General features: G+C 33.7%; 1 pseudogene; it reads left to right on the top strand.

Annotated features, from left to right (window-relative positions):
- Positions 1-4,605: 4,605 nt before the first annotated feature.
- LOC116872605 lies at positions 4,606-9,271 on the top strand (annotated as a pseudogene).
- The last annotated feature ends 10,133 nt before the right edge of the window (positions 9,272-19,404 follow it).

Below are 19,404 nucleotides of genomic sequence, written 5' to 3'. Positions count from 1 at the left end.
TATTCTGATTTATAATTAGATATAGCTTAGAATCATTACACTTCATGATATTTTCCCAAATCAATGTAGCCTGTTGAAATGTCTTAAGATTATGACTGAATGTTTAGTTATTTAAAAACAAAACATTTTGAAACTTTTCTAAGATGCTTTCTCTGATCTTCCAAATTAATACTAATAATTTATCTTGAGACAGAACATAAGAAACACTCAAGTAAGTAAGGTTTATGGGTTGCTTTTAGGGTTTTGGGAGGTTGGTGTTTTGTTCTGTTTTGTTTTATAATACAAATAGAAATTAAGCACTCTTTCCTGCTTTGACTTGGGACAAAATCTTTTCCAGGGTAAAGTGCATAGTCAATTCTAACCATGGTCTTAAATGTCATATGTAAATTTCTAATTAAGAAACAACTTTTTAAAAATGGAATTTGCAATGGTAACTCCACCACTGACTTTTCATATAAGTTAGGGTCATTCACACACTTTGCATCACCATGTGCTAAAATAAAACAGTAAAGGAACTTCCAATTATTATGTAAAAATAAAATGACTCAAATGTGATCTAATGAGGTATATTATTTAGTCATTTTAAAAGATGTCCCCTAATTTAGGTATGTGTCATGATCAGCAAGAAAGAAACCATTTTATTACTTTAAATTGAGCCAAACATTCAACTAAAATTTGCAAAACAAATTAATAAGCTTCTTACTTCCTACTTTTGATTTTACTTTCTTGATGCCAGTGAGATTTAAGACTTAGAAAATGAGCAGAAAATATTCAGTCAGAAGCATGTCTATCATAAGAAGTTGTCAAAGAGTAGTTCATATTTTGGATAAGAGAAAAGTAACTCATAATTAAGTGATGTCTGAACAACTCTAAAAGCAGTAATGTTCATAATTTACTCTTTTTAAGAAGATATAACCTATAGAGGGTCTTTCTAAAATCATGAAAAGGAACAACCCGGAAAGGTTTTTAACTAGACACACAATAAGCATTAAATTAGTTTCTTAAATTAGTTTCTTGTCCCACCAAACTTCTTAAAAACTGACAACACAGAAACATCAATAAAATTGTTTCTAGCATCTAAGTTTTACTATATACAGTAGTACTAAAATCTATATACTAATCTATATACCAATCTATATACTAAAAATCTATATTTTAGTAGTACTAAAATCTATAAATTTACTATATACAGTAGTACTAAAATGTATTTATAACATACCCATAAAACATTTATTTCCTTTCTTGTTTATTTTACCTCTCATTTTTTCTTTTCCTTTTTCCTACAGAAAGATGCCCTCAGTTACTTATTCAAATGAACTAATTTTCACCTGCCATGAGCTAAAATGTGACAATATCAATATAATTGAATAATAGCTTTACTATACATTCTATTTAAAAATCACCTTCATTATTCCCAAGATGTTAGAAATTTTCTATCTGTGCAAAACTGGAAAATCCATGCTGGGAAATGAGAGCCACATTTGGGAAAACCAGTCTTATGAAGAGTAACGAATATAAACTGTACCAATATAAACTGCACTGAAGTCAGCCTTCATTTCACAAGAAAGCTTTCAAAAGATCTGTGTTTTAATTGTCACAATTTTGCTGACAACTCAAAGGGAATTCATATTATAAATGTTGTGTTAAAAAACAAAGGATTCAAAGGTTGTAATACTGCTAATGAACAATTTAATTTAGAAGAATGATGTGTGTAGGCAGGCAGGAGGGAAGGGAAGTGTAGGGAAGAAGGAGGGTGGCTGAGGGCAACTGAGGTCACAGCCTGTCTTTAATACACACCTCCTACTCAGGGGTAATAAAGGAGAGAAAATGTGTTCTCAGAATTACAGTTTCTCCTCTAGACTTTATTTAATGCTTTCTATATAAATGTTAAAGAGCCCAAAAAATTAGTACAGAGAAATACATGAGAACACCAAAGTATATGGGACATACATTTCAATTCAGTTGGTACTCAGAATTTTTAAGAACATGGCAACATGAAAATTGCTGGCAAGATTCTAATTAAGCTATTAAATTATCAAATCAAGCTCCTTCTTTAGGTAAGACAGGGTTAAACAAGCAAACAAAAATGAAACTCACGCTAGAGTAACAATATGTTTTCAAGGAAAGTATCAGCGGTTTCCATGACGGACACTGACTCTAAAATCATTTTCTTCTAAAAAACACTTGAAATGCATTTTATTATAATTGAATAAACATGTTCAAAGTTCAAACTATTCTTTGATTTTCATGACACAATTATTAAATCCAACTACAACTGGATATATCTAGGTCCAATAATCTACACATCAAAAGCTTATGCCATATGTACTTATCATGTTCTATAACTTGTAGAATCAGGTTGATACAAAAGTCAAAAAAAAAAAAATTGGGGGCAAATTTCTCTTTCAAGTTAAATACAAACATTACCGTCAGTCTAAAATTATTTACCAGGAAAAATTTTTTAATCCAAGTGTTGGCTCTAACACTTATATAGACTTTCATTTTAGTTTTTTAGTAACTATATTTCTTAAAATATAAAGGATTTTGGAATGCTTGAAAATTTGGAAATATGTAACAGTCATCTTCATAAATCTTCAAAAATCTAGTCACATTTAATCAATGATTTTCTTATAAGTTTATCCAAGTATAACCATATTTCTTAAGGCCATATTGATTTCAGATCTTAGTTAATTCACTGAGAATTCCAAATTAAGAATGCTAGAACTTACATCTTTTTAAATATGACAAACTTCCATCTGTATACAATATCAAAAAGAAAACAATACACATAGTACCAAGGAATGAAACCTCAAATTTACTCATAAAGTAATAATTCTGATTTACCAAAAATGCAGAAAAAGTGACTAGACAGAGATTTTTAAAAGATTTAAATTTAAGGAGAATGAATTTGAAAAAAATCTATGACATAGCTTCCTCAACTTCTTCACTCCCTTTTTACAGTAATTTATAGGAAATTTAATTACAAAGAACATTGTCTTTGATTAAGGAGGGCACATATTACATGGAACACTGGTGTGGTGCATAAACAATGAATCCTGAAACACTGAAAAAAAAATTTAAAAAATTAAAAAAGAATAAAAAGAATAGATTAAGGCATCCACCCTGTTTGAGCTTTGTCACTAACCTACTGGGTGCTCTTGGGGAAGTCACTTTGCTTTTCTGCCTAATTAAGTAATAATTAGTATAAATTTATTCTGACCTTCTCAACTGACATAACAATAGATGGTTAAGGGAAAGTAGTTTAGAAAAATATCAGACAACTCACTTTTTAGTATATTTTTACTGGTAAATCAGGTAATCAAACAGATAACTGGAGAAACTTAGGTTAGCTTACATGGTAATAAAGGATTACCACATCCTGAGTGTTTGATGTAGGCTAATTTAATCTTTAAGGTCCCTAGAAATGCTATTTCAAATGATTACAGGGAACTGCATATAATTTCAGCTTTGTTACAGAATATACCAACCTACAGTAAACAATGTCCAATGGAATTATTTCATTCCAAATTAACTAAAAATCAAGCCAGCATCTTTATTTTTACTCTTAAATAGTATGGGTTTATTTAGAAAAAATGGTTCTTCTGATTGCTAAGTTACATATGTGTATGTGTATATATTTGTACAATTTTTATAGCAATGAGGAAACATATGCTAAGCAATAGTAATTTATATTTAACTGTTAGATAGTTTAAACTAGAGGTTCTATCAACTTTAAAATCTGCCCCAAGTGTTTTGGTAACAGTTAACTAGCAGAAACAAGGTATCATATTCACTAAAAAATCCCTTTCAGCTTGATTTAGAAATGTCAAGATTTTAGTGTGGGTCTCTGAGTCGAGGATATGGCATTTGGGAAGGTTTTTTGTTTTTTTTTTTCCTCCCAGAAGAAATGTGAATTATTCTGGATCACAATGGTATCATAAAGGATTTTGTTTTATATTCTTTAGGAAAGAACATATAACTAGAATAAACATGATTAATTAGTGAGTTGGCATTCTCAAGGGCCTAAAGAGTTAGGCTTATGAAAACAATGTTGTAAACATCAACAGTAATGGAACTATAGGAAAATTTAATGAACTTGAATTGATAGCAGAGGGGGGAAATTTATTTAATGTAGATTTCTGAAAATTCTTGATCTTCCTTCCATTATTTACCTTGTGCAAATCTATATGACAAATTAAAGCATCTTTCACAAGTACTTGAAGAAAGGATGAGAAGAGGAAACTTTATAGTTCTATGGTTTGTATAGGAGACATAAATCAACAGAATTTTAAAATTTATTGGTAAAAATATCAGCAGAGAGGGGCTGTCCATAGATAGTTCTTCAAGAAAGGCAAATTTACTTTGGTAAGCCAAAGCTCTCTGCAAGCACTATGTCAGATTCATTCACACTTAGTAATTCATTTTCCCTTCCATATAACCCTGTCAGAAATATTTTTGGGGACATATTTAAACCGCCAGAAACAGTTTATACATGCCTTATTTTATCTGTTTGGTTACCAAGCTTTCATATCAAGTTATCCTAAGAAACACAAACAGGTTTGAGAGATTAAGGTGACAAACTTTCAGCAGAGGGGGAAAAAAGAAGAAAAAAAAAAAAGACTATTTCACTGTCTGTAATTTGCTCACTTAAAAACTTCTTTTTTGGTCTTTTCCTGTCTCAGAGCTCACCCATTCTCTAGGGTTCCTTTTCTCTTCCCTATTATAAGGCCACCATTTTGAACTGTATTCTATAACAAATTCCAAATACAAACTAATTTGGGCTCAGGGAAAATGATGCATAAAGGTGATTGCTAGATCTATTTCTAGCATGGCTAAAACACTCCTCAAGTTTCGTATTTGTTTGATTGGGTTTTTTTTTTTAAGTTTTGTTTATTTATTTGAGAGAGACAGAGAGGGAGGGAGAGCATGAGGTGGGTGAGAGGCAGAGGGAGAAGCAGACTCCCCACTGAAAAGGGAGCCCTACCCAAGACCCTGCGATCATGACCCAGGTGAAGGCAGATATTTAATCAACTGAGCCACCAAGGTACCACAAAACTCTCCTAGGTTTTTTACAGTGAGCTATATTAAGTGTTAGTATGATGTTCATGGTCTGGCTCAAGATCTCACATTTCCTAAAAATGTCAATAGCCGTATGACAAAAGTTCCCCAAATCTAAAATATAAATAGAGAGGTTTGTTACTCATGTATAGTAAATAAAGCTACGCCTATAAGTGAAATCAACTGGAGGGAAAGGTTAAAGTATTGACTTGGCTAACTAATAGAATAACTTCATGATTTTTTTTTTTTAAAGGCAAAGGCCTAGAATTTACCCATGCTAATTAAATCACAACCTCTGAGGGAGATGTTCGCCTTTTAGTAATTTTTCTATAATTCCTAAGGTGACTCTGACGCTCAGCCAAGTTTGAGAGTTACTGACAATGAATCAGAAGATATTACCTATCCTTTAGGAATTTTAGTATTTAAAAACTGTGTTGAAGATGAGCAACAGACAAGATGGAAATCAAGAGGTAAGATGGCTTAATAAGTGGGGATTTGGAAAGTAAGATGAACTATAACCAATTTCTTGATTTTCAAAGTGGTGGTGGCTGGTTAAAAATATAGGAAGAGTTTTTAAGGATAAGAAGCTTTTAACTTAGGGGCGCCTGGGTGGCTCAGTGGGTTAAGTCTCTGCCTTTGGCTCAGGTCATGGTCTCAGGATCCTGGGATTGAGCTCTGTGTCAGGCTCTCTGCTCATCTGGGAACCTGCTTCCCCTCCTCTCTCTCTGCCTGCCTCTCTTCCTACTTGTGATCTCTCTCTGCCAAATAAATAAATAAAATTTTAAAATAATTTTTTTTTAAAAAAAGAAACTTTTAACATATATAAGTGCTTATGGGAAAGATCCAACAGACAGGGAGAGACTGAGGTTATGAAAGACAAATGGGAAAACTCCATCCTTAAGGTCCGAGATTAAATAAATAGTCGAGATCCACAGAAGGAATGTACACTAGAAAAAAAGGTATTTCCCTTCCTCCTTATAACAGAAGAAAATAGGAGTCCAAAACCAAGTATACAAAATTTAGAGGCAGTGAGAGCAATCCAATAAGATCATCTCTCCTTTTCCTCTGAAGTTGGATCTGATACGACCTGTGGGGAAAAAAAGTAAACCAGCCTTATAAGTAAGAAATTTTCTCTAGGTATTAACTGACCTAATTCTTAAAACAATTCAATGACAGAGGTACTGTCGCCTCTTGTTACAGATAAGAAAACAGGCAGAGAGAGGTTAAGTAACTTGCCTAAAACCACAGGGCTAAAATGGTCTGTAACCTGGACTGGAGCAGGAGCTTTGAGCCTCCATATTACTTTACTGTCTGTTAGCTAAGGTTCCCCACTACCACAACAATGAGGGTGAAGTGTTTTCCTCTCCTATCAGACAGACCTCATTCTGATTCCACTCTTTAATTTATTCACCTTAACAAGGTTACCTAACCTTTTTCAGACTCAATTATATTATTAGCAAAACGGAGATAATAGAACCTTCCTCAGAGAACTGCTGGGAAGCAAAATTAAATTCCACTGCATGTTATAGATATTTATATACTTCCAGTATTAGCAAGGCACAGCTCTGAGTACTGAGGGCTACAGCAATCAGTAGAAAAGAAATTCTTGTCACAGATTTTATGTCCTTATAGAAGAGAAGCAGAAGCAGCAAGTGCAAAAATTTCATGGACTGGGAAAGATTTGTCTTAATTCCCAAGGATTTACAACTTCAGGGAAACATTAGCCTCCAAGCTCCTTCACCCACAAGTGCTACTTCTATTTTGCATTGCTATCCCTTTTAAAAAACAAACCCTTTTATGATTTCATCATAGCAACCAAAAGCGGAGAGAGTAAGCATTTGTGATGTTGGAAGAGAGGAATCCTTTCAAGAAACACAACAGACAGATAATTTAAGGTTTTGTGAAAAGATGATTAACAATAGCCAAAAGAAACTTAATGTAGCTACATTAATTTCCAAACAAGGAGACTTCAAGAATCATTACTGGACATAAAGAATAACAACTCATAATGACAAAGGAGGCTACCAAAATGTTCAAGTTTGTTTGAATCTATTAACATGATCTCAAAATATATAAAGTAAAAACAGAACTAAAAGAAGAAACAAACTTATCACTATGGAAGACTTACTACACATAGTACCAGCAATTCATGATAATCAGAAGCTGAAAGGATATGGAAAATCATTCAAGTTATTGATTACATAAACAGTAGAATGAACATATTTCACATGTTTAGAATACTGCATCCAACAATGAAGATTTACATTTAAGTGCATATTAAATATTACACTGGCAATGTCATAATGCAGGCATCAACAAACTTCAAAGAATTTAATTTATTCGGAGTATGTTAACTAACCACAGTGAAAATTAGGAATTAAAACAGAGAATGAGAACAGGCACATACAGACAAGAAAATTCCTGATTTCCTGGAAATTAAATATTTCTCTAAAAGAGAAAAGAAACAAAAATGGAAGGATATAAAATACTTTGAACTCAAAACATTTCAAAATTTGTGAGGAAAAAAATATGAAATATAGCTAAAGCATTTAGAGAGAGACCGGTAGCTTTATTTTTGAGGCTTAAAGTAATAATTTGTTATGTTATTTTGTAACACAATCCTAAAGTCAAATTATTTTTAAAACAATTTATTTAAATTAAAAATAATATAAACAGTTCATCCATTTCTTACATGCCTGAACCCTTGCCTCTGCTCTGGAAACCACTAATCTGTTCTCCCCATGAGCCTTTTTCTTTTCTTTTCCTTTAGACGACATTAAGAGACATCATACAGTATTTGTCTTTCTCTGATTTGCTTCATTTAGCAGAATGCCCCTAAGGTTCATCCACATTAGCTCACTAAAAAAATAAGAGAGGATTCAATAATTAAAAAGAGAAATGAAAGAGATTTACACCCAATACTACAGAAATACTAAGGACCTTGAGACTACTACAAACAACTCAAAGCCAACAAATTACACAACATAGAAAAAAAATGGATAAATTCCTACAAACAGCCCAGACTGAATCATAATGAAATAGAAAATTTGAACAGACTGATTATTAGTAAGGAGATTGAATCAGTAATCAAAAATCTTCCAATAAATTAAAGTCCGGGACCAGAAGGCATCACTGGTGAATGCTACCAAACATTTAAAGAATAAATACCAGTCTTTCTCAAACTCTTTCAAAGACACAGAATTGGAGGGAACTCATTCAAATTCATTTTATGAGGCCTGCATTAACCTGATACCAACATCAGACAAGAACACTAGAAAAAGTGAAAATTACATTATATTCCTTCTAAACATAGATTCAAAACTCAACAAAATATGGGCAAACTGAATTTAACAGTTTATTTAAAAGATCATGTACCCTGACCAGGTAAAATTTATTCCAGGGATACAAGGATGATTCACTGATATACAAACCAATTAATGTGATACACTGCATTAACAAAATGAAGGATAAAAACTATATGATCATTTTTTTTTTTACTGGCTGTTCCAGAAACCCTTAAGAAGAAGCAAAAGAATTATGCAGAGTTGAAGATCGAGTGTCTGAAAAAAGCAGTTTGCCCACAAGATGTTTCAGAAAGCAAGAAGGAAGCTTATCTATGAAAAAAGCTAACCATTACCACAAGGAATATAGGCAGATGCACAGAACTGAGATGTGAATGGTGAGAATGTCAAGAACAAATGGCAACTTCCGTGTACCTGTGGAATACAAACTGGCATCTTCTTGGGATCAGAGATGTCAATGGTGTGAACTCAAAGGTTTGAAAGGTGTTGCTGCTTCTTTGCCTTCATCAGATCTTCAGTGGCACCTCTGTTACGTTCAACAAGGCTTCAGTTAACATGCTAACGATTGTGGAACCATATATAGCATGGCGGTACCCAAACCCGATACCAGTGAATAAATTTATCTATGAGTGTGGTGATGGCAAAATAAGTAAGAAGTGCATTGTCCTGACAGACACCACGTTGATTGAGCAATCTCTTGGTATATATGGCAGCATCTACATGGGGGAGGATCTGATTCACAAGATCTATACTGTTGGAAAACATTTCAAAGAAGCAAACAACTTCTTATGGCCCTTCAAATTACCTACTCCATGAGGGGAATGAAGAAAAAGACCACCCATTTTGTTGAAGGTGGAGATGCCAGTGACAGAGAGGACCAGATCAGTAGGACTATTAGCAGGGTGAACTAAGATATCTGCCAAGATTATTTTTGTAATCTGGTCACTTAATAAATGACTACTTCCAAATTGAAAAAAAAAAATTGATGTGATCATCTTAATAAAAAAGAGAATTTGACAAAATTCAACATCCATATATGATAAAAGTCTTTTAGCCAAATGGGTACAGAGGGAACCCTTATCAACATAATAAAGGCCGTATATGACAAGCCCACAGCTGACATCATACTCAGCAGTGAAAAGCTGAGAAAGCTTTTCCTCTAAAATCAGGAACAGAAGTATAACTTTAAATGCCTGTACTGGACAATAGGAAACTTGAAAATAAATTATATTTGCTTTTCTTTCAAGAAGTTGGAAAGAAAAAGTGAATCAAATCTAAAAATATAAAAGAGAAGAAATAATTAAAAGAATAAATCAAATCAATAAAATGTAATGCAAACATTCAAAAGAAGCAAACTTTAAACTTTTGAAGATATGAATAAAATTGATTAACCCCTAGCAAGACTGAGTTTAAAAAAAAATTAGAATGAATAAGACAATGAAATCAAGGATGACAAATGGCAATATGGTAGCATCTATACTTTTCCTAGCTGGATCAATAAAGAGCATAAGAGATTATGAACAACTTTTTAGTAGTAAATTAGAATATTGGAATGAACTGCAAAAACTCCTCAAAATAAAACTATAGGAGGGGTAAGAGCACATAGAAACCTGGAATTTCTTGGTTTATCAAGTAAAGAAATTAAATCTGTTATTGACAACAATCTCACAAAAGTGAACCTAGGTTTAGATGTTTTTATCAGTGAATTCTTTGAAATATTATATACATAGAAAATACTAATGTTACACAATACTCTTCCTGATAAAAGAGAAGATTCACTAATATATTTTAAGAAGCCAGAAGAATCCTGCTACCAAAACATGATACAGATATTATAAAAAAAGCAAAGTACCAAGGAATCATCCTCAAGAATATAGACAAAAATCCTAAATAAAATATATGCAAGTCAAATTCTGTGATAATTAAAAAGAAATGGTTCACCATGACCAAAAAGTACTTATCCATGAATGAAAAGCTGATTTAATAATCAAATCACTATGAGAGATCACATTAACAGAAAAATAAAGGAAAAAACAACTATTTTCACAGACACAGTAAAATAATTTCATAAAAGTCACCACCCTCGTATCATTTTTAAAAAGCCCTCTTGTCAAACCAGAAATAGAAGGGAATTTACTTTACTATATAAAAAGTATCTACAAATTCTAATATGAATGGCAAAGAAAAAATTTGAGGAACAAGAGATCATATACTGTATGATTCCATTTACACAAATATAAAAGCAGGTAAAAGTATGTGGTTTGAAGTCAAGAGACTGATTACACTTCCAAGATGAGGATTTCTGACTGTTAATGTTGAGTTTTTGGATGGATGTGTTCTGTTTGCAAAAATTAAGCTATACATTTCTGATAGTCACTTTACTGTATGCATATTATACCTCAATAATCAGGAGAAAGAATAGGACAATAACGTTCATCATCATCACTTCTCTTAAATATTTACTGGAAATCCTCGCCCATGTAATAATGGCAAGAAGAAAAAATTGCATTAAGGATTAGAAAATGATAAAATTATTATTCATAGATGACATATCTGTGCACTTAGAATATGTAAAATAATGTTTAGAAAAAATTTAGAACCCCTAATCAAATTAAGGAATTTCACTAGATATAAGACCAATGTGCTAAATTGTATTGCTCACAGCAGCAATAGAAATTAAAAATGAAATAATTTATAGCAGCATTGTAAGTCAAATATTTAGAAGTAAATCTACCAAAGGATGTGTGAAAATTTACACTAAAAAGTAAATGGCATGATTAAGAAATATTTAAAAAGAGCTAAATAAATGTAGGGATATATTGTGTTTTTGGTTATATGACTCAATAATGTTTGGATACCAGTTCTTTAAAAATTTATCTACAGATTTAATGAAACCCTGACTCTATATTGCTTTCCAATGATCCTCATCTCTTGGTATTAATACCCCTTTATAATGGACTCCCACATTATACCAGGGTTGGTCTATGTGACACACAGAATGCTACAGAAATGACAGTATATCACTTCAAAGACCAGTTTATCTAAGATTCTACAGCTTCCATTTTGGTCACTTTCTCTCACCATTCTCTCTCTTGGATCACCTGCTCTGAGGAAAGCCATCTACCTACCATGCCTTGAGATCACTCAAGCACCCCCGCAGAGAGGCCCAGCTATTAGTGAGGAACTGAGTGAGTCAACAGCGAGTCTTAGCAAACGTGGATAGTTCAGCTTTAGTCAACATCTCGTAGGAATGCAGCCCCAACTGACATCTTGCCTATAACCTCCTGAGAGATGCCAGAACCATCAGATAGCTAAGTGTTTGAGATAACACGCATTGCTTTATGCTGTTTGATCTCAAGGTGATTCATTGTGCAGCAGTAGATCAGTGGTATAAATCCCAATCTAAATCTCAGGAATTTTGGTGGAAACTAGATGACCCTAAAACTATTACAGAAATGTAAAAGGCCAACAATAGCCAAAGCAATCTCCAAAGGAACAAATCTCGAGTACTAACATTACCCAGTATCAAGCGTCACTATAAAGCTGTATTAAGACAACGTGGGATAGACACAGGGACAGACAAACTTCCCAGTGGAAAAAAATGGAGTGCACACAAATTTGTGTATGCATTCCAGTCACCCAGTTTATGACAAAATAACTCTGCAGTACAACGGGGAAAAGTGGTCTTTTCTATAAATGGCATGAGATAAATGTTCTAATGGGATAAATCTACCTGGACCCATCCATCATTAGCAAAACACAAGTCCAGACTGACTGCCAATCCAGACACAAAAGTTAAAACAATATATATTTTATTTTATTTTTTTAAAGATTTTATTTATTTGACAAATAGAGATCACAAGTAGGCAGAGAGGCAGGCGGGGCGGGGAAGGGGAGCAGCCTCCTCAATGAGCAGAGAGCCCGATGTGGGGCTCGGTCCCAGGACCCTGAGATCATGACCTGAGCCGAAGGCAGAGGCTTTAACCCACTGAGCCACCCAGGCGCCCCCGAACAATACATATTTTAAAATAAAATATGAAACTATGAACATGCGGTTGGGAGATATTTCCTAAACAAGGGACAAAAAGGGTTGTTTAATGACTGAAAATTAATTGAACCACATTAAGATCAAATATTTTGTTCATTAAACAGTAAGGAAAATAATACAAACTGTGATGATTGATATTTGCATTACACATACCCAAAGGACTTACATGCATTATATATAAAGATCTCTTACATATCAACTCAACTAAAGACTTCTGCCAAAGACCTGATACCCCACAAAAGAAAGTTTCTTAATGACCAGAATGCCATTCTGGTAAAACAGTGCACATTCAGGTGAAATGGCGCACATGTACTTATTTAAATAAGGAAACAAAAACCACAATTTATTTATTATTAAATCTCTATTAGAAAGGCTAAAATCAATTGCTTCTCGGCCTTTTGGCTAAGATCAAGTGTAGAAAGGCTAAAATCAATTTTTAAAAGGTAATACCAAGTATTGGGAAGGATGTGAAATAATGGTCTCAAATACTGGTTTCAAAAATTCCTATTTAGTGGGTAAACTGAATGTGTCATTTTGCAAAAATTTTGGCCACAGCTACATACTCTGAGATACAGTAGTTCTTTAAGTGTATATTCAGTAGAAATGCATGCATGTAGTTTCATACGGCAGTGAGAATTAGCACTCTACAAACCAGGAAAAAATATGGTTGACTCTAACATAACATTGAGCAAAAGAGCTAGAGACAAAGATGTGCATGTAGTTTAAGTCCATTTACATAAAATATGCAAACAGGATAAAGTAATCTATGTTAGAAGGCAGAGGAATTGTTACTCTTGCTCGATGGAGGCTTCCCAGTCTAAGATTAACTGAAAATGTTCATTTTATGAAAATTAATTGAGGGGTTATGATACATGCAGTTTTCTGTATGTATATTATATCTCAAGAGCTGTCTGTAAAAGTTTTTTAAAAATCACATATAATTTCCTTCAGTTTCACTCAAAACCAAAAGAAAAAAATTGCACTGGTACTTCCAACTAACTGAACAGACTCATGTCCTGGACTGCTACCATAAATGTTTTTGCTTCATTTTTAGCCAATTTTATAGTTAATCTCCGTCTTTCTTAATAAACCTAGCTTCAAAACTATACAGAAAATGTTTCAAATCCAATGAATTTTAAAGTAATCATTTCTTCATTAATTGTCCTTTCAGCATCTATAAAAAGGTAAATGATTATTTTGAAAAAAGGCACTGATTTGGTCTAACAAACAAAAACATAGCGCAAAACAAATAATCATGTCTCCTCTTGGAAATTTTCAATAGTTCTTTACTACCTACAGAAAGATCTATTTTTTCAACATTTTTAAAATAATAGCTCATAAAATGGCCTTCATCTGTGTTTGCAGTATTAATTCCCTCTCCTCTTTACTTCATTCGTGCATTAAGAAACTACTGATTAAAAGATTATATCCCAGACACTATTTTAGAAGTTATCTCCATACAGATAAACAAGGCAGTCAAGTTCCTTCATCCAGTGGGTTTACCATCTCATGGAAATGATTTAAAATAAGAAAAAACTATACATAGGGGTCCACCCTCCTCATCCCCACACCAACCACTCACTCACAGCTAGTGGAAGAAATTCAGAAAATGGTCTTGTTTCCCACCCACCCCGTTATACGCACCTGAAACTGACCCAAAGACACACCACAAGCTGGACTGGATTCCAATGATTTTGTTGAAAGGTACTGAGTCAAAAGCTACCACTAGCTGCCTTTATCCTTCCTCTAACTGCACTCCAAGGTGTAATGTAAAAAAAAAAAAAAAAAAAAAAAAAAAGTGTACTACCTGATAAATACAAGCAAAAAACTTGGAAAATTACCAAATGAACTGTGGTCTCCATTCACTAAAAATGCACATCAATCCTATTGCAAAGAAAAGTCATCTTAGACCTAAGTTATCAGATAAGTACCCCTGAAGACTATGCTTCAGGAAATGTTAACCCATCTATACAGGACATTTTGAAGTACGCTATTTTCATTACTGTAATAGTCATCCTGGGTTGCGATGACAAAATACCATTCTGGGCAGCTTAAACAGTTATTTTCTCATAGTTCCAGAGGCTTGAATTCTAATATTACAGTGCAGGTATGGTCAGGTTCTAATGACAGCTCTCTTCCTGGCCTGCAAATGGCCACCTCCTCCCTATGTCCTTGCATGGAGGATAATGATATCCTTCTCTTTCTGTTCTTATATAAGGCCACCAGCCCTACAGATATAAGATCCCACCATCAGGACCTCATTTAGTTAACTCCTAAAAACCATATCTCCAAATACAGTTTTATTAACATCGGTTGCATTATGAGTTGGAACTTTAACATATGAATTTTGGTGGGGACAGCTTTCTCCCGAAGCAATTATACTTTGTAAGTTTAGAATCTAGAGATAAAGCTACAGTGATCAATGACAGCAGCAGTGTAACTATATTCATATTTTTTATAGACACAATGGTTCATTAGCTTTGACAACTACTTGGAAATAAAATAGCCTTTATAAAAAGAGTATTATTAGATAACCTCTGGAAACATGGCCAATTGATCTTGATTTTCATTTTGATCAAAACAACCCTCAGCTTGATTAAACTTTACACAGGTTCTTTTGTGACTCTAGCCCTCTAACATTCCTTTTTTTTTTTTTTTTTCTTCAGAAAACTAGTACTCTTACTCGGAACACTGGAGTAAGTTTTCTTACTTTAGAAAACCTGCTATTGGAAATTCATTCTCTGCCTCTTTGAAATATAAATCCTTCAGCATCTTGCCAGTTTTATAACCAAGGAACATCTTTCTCAAAGACCTAGGAGCCAAACCCTTTGAAATATAATCATCCAGAACGACAGTGTTCCAAGTGGTGGGTAGAGCTTAATTTCCATAATCCCCAACTGGCAAACACAGTTAACCTAGTCACCTTGACAAACCTATCTATTAATGCATTCCCCATTAGTTTTTCACTAGCTCTCTTAGGTGCTCAAAAATTTTGCAGCCTTTCGAGCAGAGTTGAGTTCAGCTTCTCTCTCCTACTGCAATGGTCTTGACCTCTATTTCAATAATCTTAAAGAGTGTTTTCCTTGCCTGTTTAACTTAGCCAGGGCAGTTTTCCTTTGAGAGTTCTAAATAAAGACTAATCTGTAAGATAATAATACTCTGTAATAAATATATACACCATACTAAATCCCATATTCTTATCTTGCTGAGTAGTAAATTTTAGCTGTTGGAAGTATATAAACCTCTGACTTATTTTTAACTAAGAAGAAAATGAGGCTAGCAGAATGAGAATGGGATAGATAAAAGAAAGGATGCCACTGAGCTTAAGTTTTCTCCTTTACTTTGAGAAGGAAGCTGAACTAATAAACCAATTATGCTAGAAAGGCTAACTAGGTAAAACTTTACTGTGGGATCAGAAGGAAGAGCCAGAAGACTATGACAACTGTTTTCTAAGACATGACTCTTTATAGGTTCTATTTATTATAACCTAACTATGCCCATTGTTCTAGTTTTAAGACTAGATTTTTAAATGGACTTGTTTGTAAAAGGAAAGTAAGTCCTCTTATTATATTTTCTATGAAGTTTATTAATAAATAATACCTCATGCTCTTAAATTTTGTGTTTTTCACCAAAAATCTCTATTTTATCTAGTACCATTATTTGTTCGAAGGGGCTTTGTGACCTGGAAAAAAATTACAATTTCTATTATTTTTTCTTCTTCTCTAAATATTGTCTCAACACCATAAATGATATTTACTTATCCAAAAGGGAAAGAAGGAAGGTAACAAAATAGAGACAGTAATCAAATATTGCTTTAATCTTATTATTTCATTATTCACAACTATGTAACAACAAATAAACAACTTCTAAGTTAAACATAAGAAATACAACAAACCAGAAACTTACAACTCTCTTAAGGAATAGAAATTCCTGAGCTTTTTACATTTCAAAGGAAAATAAAAATCTAACATGAGCATGATTTTCTAAACTTTTCAGCAAAATATTATTCAGTAAATTATTCTAAACAATCTAACATTTGTCCTAACACAGGGTTATTTCCTTAACCATGTTTAAATGCCATCTCAACAATCTTATTTTCCCAACTGCCTTTATTGGTCAGGTTTCATTATGGCCGTGAGGTACATCTCAGTTGCTCCTCTATGAGAAGCTAGATGTTAACTCTTTTCATTGATGTACAAACATCTTAGGTCAACTGAATTAATTCATCTGCTGTGCTTTTAATTTTATTTATTTGTTTGTTTGTTTATTTGGCAGACAGAAATCACAAGTAGGCAGAGAGGCAAGCAGAGAGGAAGAGGGGAAAAGGAGGCTCCCTGCTGAGCAGAGAGCCGGAGGCGGGGCTGGATCCCAGGACCTTGAGATCATCACCTGAGCCTGGGGTAGAGGCTTTAAGCCACTGAGCCACCCAGGCGCCCCTGTGCTTTTAATTTTTAAATTGTCATTTGCCGTAGTTTTCCAATTATTAAAAATTTTAGGTCCCTGAAGTCCCTAAATGTGCATCCCACATATCAATGCATATTTGAGGAGAATGCTCATTAAAGACAGACTTCTGTATCCTATAAATTATTTTTTAAAGTCCTTCAACTGCCTGACAGAAAGACCAATTATAATCTATTTCCATTTTTCTTTGCAGAAGGAAGGGACACAGGTATATGTTAGAGTGAAGTGACTTTGTTCTAGCCTACTTCTCAATTACTTTTTCAGCAGCATTTACATTATTCATCAAGTAGTTTCCTTTATGGAAATGCTGCTGTTGAATTATTTTCAGAGGAAATTATAAGGAGTAGAAATTGTTAGTAGAAACTATTCAGAAATGCAAAAAATACTATCGTTTGATTCCTAATTGTAGTATTCCTAGTTTTGTTCCTAATACTAATGTTATTAGTGTTTCAGCATTGAAGTTAGGGGCTGACAGTATTAAAGATATACACCCTAAAATGTACAAAAATGATTACAACCCTACATGGAGGAAGTTTTGCTATGAGGACACATCAGCAATCTCAGCACCTAGGCAGGGATGTAGAAAAGCCATATTTAAGAGGTTAAGAGAAATCTCTTTATTATTTATTTTTATTATATTGTTTATTTTTATTATTATTGTTTATTATTTATCATTATCATTATTATTTGTACTTAATGAAGCCATCAGCTACAATCCAGCTGCATACTGCCACCTTCTTACAAATTGTCCTCAATTATATAAAGTGATGCTCCCGAAGTAAAGAGTTTTAAAAATAAGGAGACAAAACTGATGCTAATAGAATTCATTTACCTGGACAGGAATTTTTCAGATTCAGTAAGACTCCAGAGCAGATTATTTCATACTCTAAGCTGAATTCCATTGCCCTATCTTAAAAAAGAAACCTCAACAGGCTTTTCTAATTGGTGACATATACATCTATAACAATTCTCTGCAGTGCCATGTGTTTAGACACCACAGGACAAGGCTTGGTCTGTGTAACCTGAACAATACTATGGCACTGTCGTAGGCTTCACTCTTTTTCACATAACTATGAAATAGAAAAAATACCATTAGGCATCAACCTCAGAAATGGGATATGGTCACAATAGGAGAGGCCAGAGCCCTTTAAAAAAATGATGTCTTTGGAATGAACAAGCCAAGTGGTAATTTTGAAGATAATTTACACATAAATTTGGAGCATATCCTCTTAGAGTAAGCTCAGTATAAGTCACAAGGCATTTTAGAATACTGGATAGAAGCGATGAATATTAGTAAGTTGAATATCAAATGAATTTCACCAACAACTTCAATCCCCATTCCAGATCCCGTGAAACCCAAATTATTCCCCATGTGGCTAAAAACTCACAAAGGCTCATTCTCTAATTCTAGTCACAGATGTAGCTGCCAACAGGACAACACCGCCTACCACATCAACTCAATGTGATCTGTCCTTCTTTCATCCTAAATGTTCTTCCTTTCCTTGAACATGCCAAGCTCTTTATCACAACTTTTCTTGGCGCTGGTTAATTTGGGCCCTCTCTCTTTTCTTTTGTATTAGTCTGGCAAGTGGTTTATCAATCTTATTGATTCTTTCAAAAAACCAGCTACTACCTGGGGTGGCAATCCTTATATCAGGTCAATTAGACATTAAGCCAAAGACTATAATAAGAGATGAGGAAGGACACGATATCATACTCAAAGAGTCTATCGAACAAGAAGATCTCACAATTTTAAATATCTATGCCCCTAATATGGGAGCAGCCAACTATATAAACAAATTAATAACAAAATCAAAGAAACACATCCACAATAATACAATAATAGTAGGGGACGTTAACACTGCCCTCACTGAAATGGGCAGATCATCCAAGCAAAAGATCAACAAGGAAATAAAGGCCTTAAATGACACACTGGACCAGATGGATATCACAGATATATTCAGAACATTCCATCCCAAAACAACAGAATACACATTCTTCTCTAGTGCACATGGAACATTCTCCAGAATAGATCATATCCTGGGTTATAAATCAGGTCTCAACCGGTATCAAAAGATTGGGATCATTCCCTGCATATTTTCAGACCACAATGCTCTGAAGCTAGAACTCAATCACAAGAGGAAATTTGGAAAGAACCCAAATACATGGAGACTAAACAGCATCCTTCTAAAGAATGATTGGGTCAACCAAGGAATTAAGGAAGAATTGAAAAAATTCATGGAAACAAATGATAATGAAAACACAATGGTTCAAAATCTGTGGGACACAGCAAAGGCAGTCCTGAGAGGAAAATATATAGCGGTACAAGCCCTTCTCAAGAAACAAGAAAGGTCTCAAATACACAACCTAACCCTACACCTATAGGAGCTGGAGAAAGAACAAGAAAGAAACCCAAACAGGGGAAGAGAAATCATAAAGATCAGAGGACAAACCAATGAAATAGAAACCGAAAAAAAAAAAAAAATACAACAAATCAACGAAAGTAGGAGCTAGTTCTTTGAAAGAATTAATAAG

This window comes from Lontra canadensis, unplaced genomic scaffold, assembly GCF_010015895.1.
Source record: "Lontra canadensis isolate GAN:19392208 unplaced genomic scaffold, GSC_riverotter_1.0 scaffold2, whole genome shotgun sequence".
Classification (NCBI taxonomy): Eukaryota; Metazoa; Chordata; class Mammalia; order Carnivora; family Mustelidae; genus Lontra; species Lontra canadensis.
The sequence above is the reverse complement of the archived record's forward strand: the minus strand, read 5'-3'. Positions and strand labels throughout refer to the sequence as shown.